Genomic DNA, 6,435 nt, shown 5'->3' with positions numbered 1-6,435 from the left:
AGCGCTGCAGGCTCTGCGCCGGGGGAAGGAGGCGCAGGGCGGCCGCCGCCCGCTCGCTCGCTCGCCCGCGGCTGAGCGGCGGCGGGCGGGAGCGGGCTCGGTGGTGGCACCGGAGAGGCGAGAGCGGCGCTTCCGCCTCCCGCCAGCGGCGGAGCCCTCCGGGGTTTGCGCCTCAGCGGGGCCGCAGGGATCGGGCGGGCGGGGACAGGTCTCCGGGCAGGGCTGGGCCGGGCCGGGCTCCGCTCGCCGGCCGGCCCCTCCTCCGTCTCGGCCCCGCCCGCACCCCCCCGCGCCGCCCCCGCTGCCGGCGGCGAGCTGCGATCAGGCGAGTGGCGGGGACACCCCGGCCCGGGGCTCCGCCGCGGCCCGCCCCGGCCCCGCTCCCATAGGCTGCGGCGCGCCCCGCCGCCCGGCCCCGCGCTGCCGCCGGAGTGGCGGAGCGCGACTGTCACTTGGGCCGCGCCGCTGCCGGGGGCGGAGGCGGGAGCACCGGCCCGGCGGAGACGCGCTCCGCCGAGTGCCGCCCGGAGTTTGCCTCCCGCCGGGCGGAGCGGGCGGGCGGGCGCAGCCGGGCCGGCCGAGGGGCGCGGCGGCGGTTGAGGAGAGTGCGGCGCGGAGCCGGCGGCGGTGAGTAACTTCCCTGCCCCGCCGCGGCGCCGGGCGGCTCAGCCTCCCCTCCGCCGGCGGGAGGGCCGCTGGGCAGGGCGGCGGCCGCGCCCCCACTCCTCCTCTCGGCCGCGGCGGCACCGGGGGGCTGCCCGCCGGGGCGGCGGGGCCGGGCCTGCCGCGGGCACCGGGTTGGGCCGTCCTGCGTGGGCAACAAGTACGGGAGAGGGGCCGGTGCCCGCGAAGTGACGCCCGGGGCTGAGGTGTGCGCGCCTGCGAGCGCGGCCCCCGGCCCTGCCCCCGCCCGGGAGGAGCGGGGCTTCCCCCCGGCCTCCGCCGGAGGGCGGCTGCCGCCGGGCGCCGGGGCTGTGCCCGCCGGGGCTGGGCGGGGGCTGCGCCGGGCCCCGCAGCGCGGCTCTGCGAAGCTGGGCGGTGGGCTGGGGCGCTGCCCCCCAGGCGCCTGGTTCTGGGGTCCCCGAACCCACCGGTGCTGCTGCCCGCCGAGGGGTCGGATTACTGCGTGCGGGGGAGGCGGGGAACAGCTGCGAGCGAACCCCTGCTGCAGGGCTGGTTTCAGGTTGTGTGTTTTACAGCTGCGCCAGAGGAACTCGTGGCGGTGCGTAAAATGTCCCTGAAGCCTGGGTACCCGGCAGCTATTTCAACACGTTAGCTCTAGTTCTCGGTGCTCAGACCCAGACTTTCCGTGTCGTGCCCCCCCCCCCCCCCCCCCCCATTTGTTAGCTCTTGCGGCGGAAAACGTGGTTTAAAAACTTAATACCTCGTGTCTTTTAAACTTTTAACAAGGCATGCTTTTAAAATTATCATTGCTCATGACAGAATATTTGTGCTCGGTCAACTAATTGAGAAAAGAATTGCTGGGGCTGTGGTGGTGAAAAATCTGACAGTCCCTTGTGACTTTTCTTGCAGTGTTCCTAATGCATAGTGCTGATTGTTTACTTCTGTAGAAATCCACTATTAAGTACTTCTGAGCTTCATTTAATTCCTTTTTTAATTACATGATATTGTGGGTTTATTTTTGTCTCTGTGTGCAAAGTAAGAAATGTCTGTTAGGGATTAGCTTTGGGGTATGTTTGATAGTCTCTGGAAATAAATTTCAAATAAATGCTTTTGAGCCTTTGTTCAATAGAGAAACTGTTCTGAGCTAGGCTCTCATTAAATAAACGCTTTGAATTACTGTTGGTTTTTTGTTTTTTTTATTCCCCTACCCAATTCCTTTCGGCTTCACAGTGTTTCATTCTAAGCTGCAGTCCAGCAGCAGATCAAGGAGGCTTAGGAAGAAACATCAGATGGTTTCGGTTAGTACTCTCTACTACTTGGAAAATAAGCATGTTAGTACCATATGCTGCCTGGACTTTATTAAAACAAATTTCCTCAAAATGGAAACAAGGTGTATTGGCGTACTTGCTAGAACCATAAGACTTAATAGGGTCCTTTATAATTTACTTTTTTTTTCTAAATGATCAGCTCACTGAGGGAGGAATCCTCTTTCCTGAACGCAATGCAACATAAAATGATTAACTCCAAAATCAGCAGGCTGCAAAGAACACCATTGTGCCCCAGTAGATTTTTTTTAATAATAAAAAAAATAGTAGTATGTAATGTTATGTTTTAAAATGCTTGTGTTATTACAATTCTAAAATCTGGGCATATTGGGAAGGGGGAAAGGCATAATTTTGCCATGAGAGTTCAGTATTGAATTTCTAACCGTACTGGCCCTTTCCTCTGCCTGGTGACTTCAGCAAGAGAGAAGCCAGGGCCTTGGACTCGGTCTGAGATTTGTAAACACAGCGTGATTTCCTAATACAGGACTCTAATCTTTTATTTAAAAAAAAAAAGTTAAAATTAAGCTACAATTTAGGGATAAAAGTATGCAAGAGGAATGTAAGCAGGCAATTGGGTGGAAAAGTACTGTTCTTCATGACAGGTTAAAAAATAAGCTTACTAAAACCTGTCATGCATAATTGCAAAAATGTTGGCTTTGACATTGCAAGCTTTGGCATTTTTTGGTGTCAGCTCTCATGCAAGTGCTAATGACCTCGGTGAACCTTTGTTTTTTCCTAAGGCTTTACCTGTGCTGAACAGCCTGTCAGTCTCAATCTTGGTATGTATTTATGGGCCTGTATCACTAAAAACCAGCAGAAGTTTGTTAGCTACTAGTTAAAACTGTCTACTTGAAAATACTTCAAAATATCCCCCTCTTTTTTTTTTTTTATCCTGTTTTTCTGTACTCTTAAGAAATGTCTTGATATAGTTGAAAGCAACTGTGAAGAAATGATGGCAGTATCAAAGTGAAATGTGTAAAGATATGATGTGTACTAGACAGTGGATTAATATAAATTACTGTTTCAGATCAGCAAGATGCTGCTTGTTTTAAGAGCTATTAGATATTAAGAGCTGTAACTAAGAAGAAAACAGCATTCATTCAGTATTAAAATGCCCCTGGTTTAGAAGGCACCAAACTGGTTGCCTGTTTGATACAGCAGTGGCTCATCTCTGATATTTGAAAACTCTTTGTTAATTTGGTTTGCAGAAGCAATTTTAATGTGACACTATTGAATTGCATGCTGCTTAATTGCTTTATTAGGTCAGTGGAGTTTGTTTAGAAAGTGTAGTGCCTTTCGAAGATGAAAAATCTTTAAAATACCAGCATTAATTGCTGGGTCATGATGTCTATGGAGCAATAAAAAATAATAATAAAGTGGTGTGTGCTTCTCTGGGTTTTTTTGAACCCAATTCTGTAGGTGTCCGTGCTTACATATGCTTGATTTTAAACACCCAAGTATTTCTTTTGGATTTAGTGGGTCTGTTCTCAGGCTTAATGTTAAGCCTGCATGTAAATGTTCTCAGGGTCAGGATTTATGTTTGCAAAGTTCATGGGATAAACCTGTGATGTGTTTTTATACTGACTGTTCTGTATTCGGCATGAGATAGCGTAGGTAGCTGACTTCTGCTTGGGAACTGGGGATTGGTTTATCTACAGACACGTACGGAGGTGCTCCCGGCCCTGCTGCTGCGTTACAGGGGGTAGCAGTGCTGTACCTGAGCTGACTTCATCATTGCAACGTGCTTTGCAATACTACAGGAGTGTCTTTTATTTCTACAGTGGTTATGGTGATATAAATTTGCAAATACGTCAATCCTTTACATCTTCTTAGATGCTTATTTCAATTTTTGTTATTACAAGTAATTTCGGGGCTGGAAGAGAAGGGAAATTTCTTGCTGTCTCTCACACCGAGCTGTGCATTAGACGGTGAAAACAGCTCAAGTATGCAGTTGTTTGATATAAAATCACAAGGTAACTTGTGAACATGCAAGATTCTGATTTGCTTTATGTTTCTACAATTTTTCTACCCAATTAGTGGGAACTATTTTTATTTAAAAAATGGAAGCTTGGGGTAATGTAGCTCAATATTTGCAACCTCATTTTTGTTTTAAGCAAGCAACTTGTGATGTTACTTTGAGGTTGTGGCATTTTGTTAATAATGTCTAGAATTTTCTTGCTGTCATCACAGCAAAAGAGACCAAGTTGTGTAAGAAAGTAATGTGAGGTTGTAACTGTGTCAGATCAATTTTGTGTATAGAAGTTAATTTTTGCCCAGACAGAGCTGGTTTACTTTGAGATGGAGTGATAGATGTTGTTTTTGCCTGGCTGTTTTTCCTTCATTCCACAGAGGAAAATCATAGAATCCTCATAGAATGGTCTGGGTTGGAAGGGAACTTAAAGATCACCTAGTCCCACCCCCCTGCCATGGGCAGGGACACCTCCCACCAGACCAGGCTGCTCACAGCCCCATCCAGCCTGGCCTTGAGCACTGCCAGGGATGGGGCAGCCACAGCTGCTCTGGGCAACCTGTGCCAGGGCCTCACCGCCCTCACAGGGAAGAATTTCTTCCTAATGTCTAACCTAAATCTGCCCTCTTTCAGTTTAAAGCCATTCCCCCTTGTCCTGTCACTACATGCTCTTGTAAAAAGTCCCTCTCCAGCTTTCCTGTAGGCTCCTTTAGGTGCTGGAAGGCTGCTCTAAGGTGTCCCTGGAGCCTTCTCTTCTCCAGGCTGAACCACCCCAACTCTCTCAGCCTGTCTTCACAGGAGAGGTGCTCCAGCCCTCTGAGCATCTTCATGGCCCTGCTCTGGAGCCACTCCAACAGGTCCATGTCTGTCTTCTGTTGGGGGCCCCAGAGCTGAACACAGCGCTCCAGGTGGGTCTCATGAGAGCGGAGCAGTGGGGGAGTATCCCCTCGCTCGACCTGCTGGCCACGCTGCTTTTGACGCAGCCCAGGGTGCGGTTGGCTTTCTGGGCTGTGAGTGCACATTGATGGCTCATGTTGACCTTCTTGTCCACCAACACTCCCAAGCCTTTCTCCTCAGGGCTGCCGTCAGTCCATTCCCCACTCAGCCTGTACTGGTGATTGGGATCGCCCTGACCCATGTGCAGGACCTCGCACCTGGCCTTGTTGAACTTCATGAGGTTCACACTGGCCCACCCCTCAGGCCTGTCAAGGTCGCTCTGGATGGCATCCCTTCCTTCCAGCGTGTTGGCTGCACCACACAGCTTGGTGTCGCTGGCAAAGTTGCTGAGGGTGCGCTCAGTCGCACTGTCCGTGTTGTCAGCAAAGATGTTAAACAGTGCGGGTCCCAATGCCGTCCCCTGAGGAGCGCCACTCATCATCACTGGTCTCCACTCGGACATCGAGCTGTCGGCTGCAACTCTTTGAGCACAACCATCCAGCCAATTCCTTATCCATGGGGTGGTCCATCCAGAAAATCCACATCTCTTCAATTTAGAGAGAAGGATGTCAGGCAAGACACTGTCAGATGCTTTGCACAAGTCTGAGTAGATGATGTCACTTGCTTTTCCCTTACCCACCAATGCTGTAACCCTGTCTTAAAAAGCCACCAGATTTGTCAGGCATGATTTGTCCGTGGTGAAGCCATGTTGGCTGTCACCAATCACCTCCTTATTTTCCATGTGCCTTTCCAGGAGGACCTATTCCATGCTGGGCACCAAGGTGGGACTGGCGTGTAGTTCCCTGGGTCGTCTTTTTTCCCTTTTTAAAAATTGGAGTGATGTTTCCTCCTTTCCAGTCTGTGGGAACTTCAGCAGACTGCCACGACTTCTCAGATGTGAGGGATAGTGTTTTAGCTGCTTTGTCCGACACTTCCTTTGGGACCTGTGGATGCATCTTATCAGTTCCCTTGGACTTGTGTACCTTCAGATTCCTTAAATGGTCTTGAACCTGATCTGCAGGGTGGTTCTTCATTGTCTCAGTCCCAGTCCCTGCCTTTGCCTTCTGTGACTTGGGCAGTGTGGCTGGAGTACTTGCTGCTGAAGACTGAGGCAAAAATGTTGTTGATTACCTCAGCCTTCTCCATGTCCTGGGTATCCAGGTCTCCTGTTTCCTCCTGGAGAGGGTCCACATTTTCCCCGGTCTTCCTTTTATTGCTGATCTACCTATAGAAGCGTTTCTTGTTGCTAGTAATTCTATCAGGGCTTTAGATTTTTTAGTCTGATCCCTGGCTGCTCGGACAATTTCTCAGTATTCCTCCCAGGCTATCTGTCCTTGCTTACACCCTCTGTAGGCCTCGTTTTTGTGTTTGAGTTTGGCCAGGAGCTCCTTGTTCATCCATGCAGGCCTCCTGGCATTTTTGCCTGACTTCTTCTTTGCTAGGATGCCTCACTTCTGGGCTTGGAGGAGGTGATCCTTGAATATTAACCAGCTTTCTTGGGCATCTCTTCCCTTCAGGGCTTTATCCCATGCTACTCTACGAAGCAGATCCCCAAAGAGCCCAAAGCCTGCTGTCCTGAAA

At 51.0% G+C, this 6,435-nt stretch overlaps 1 protein-coding gene across 2 annotated transcripts in view; it reads left to right on the top strand.

Annotated features, from left to right (window-relative positions):
- The first annotated feature begins 84 nt into the window (after positions 1–84).
- Positions 85–6,435, top strand: part of LNX2 (ligand of numb-protein X 2) — a 65,108-nt gene continuing 58,757 nt past the window's right edge. For both annotated transcript variants that reach the window (XM_055701369.1, XM_055701370.1), the window contains exon 1: positions 85–627. The gene's annotated coding sequence lies outside the window, so the exon portion shown is untranslated. The remainder of the gene's footprint in view (positions 628–6,435) is intronic.

The sequence above is a fragment of the Falco cherrug genome, chromosome 2 (genome assembly GCF_023634085.1).
Source record: "Falco cherrug isolate bFalChe1 chromosome 2, bFalChe1.pri, whole genome shotgun sequence".
Taxonomy (NCBI): Eukaryota; Metazoa; Chordata; class Aves; order Falconiformes; family Falconidae; genus Falco; species Falco cherrug.
The sequence above is the reverse complement of the archived record's forward strand: the minus strand, read 5'-3'. Positions and strand labels throughout refer to the sequence as shown.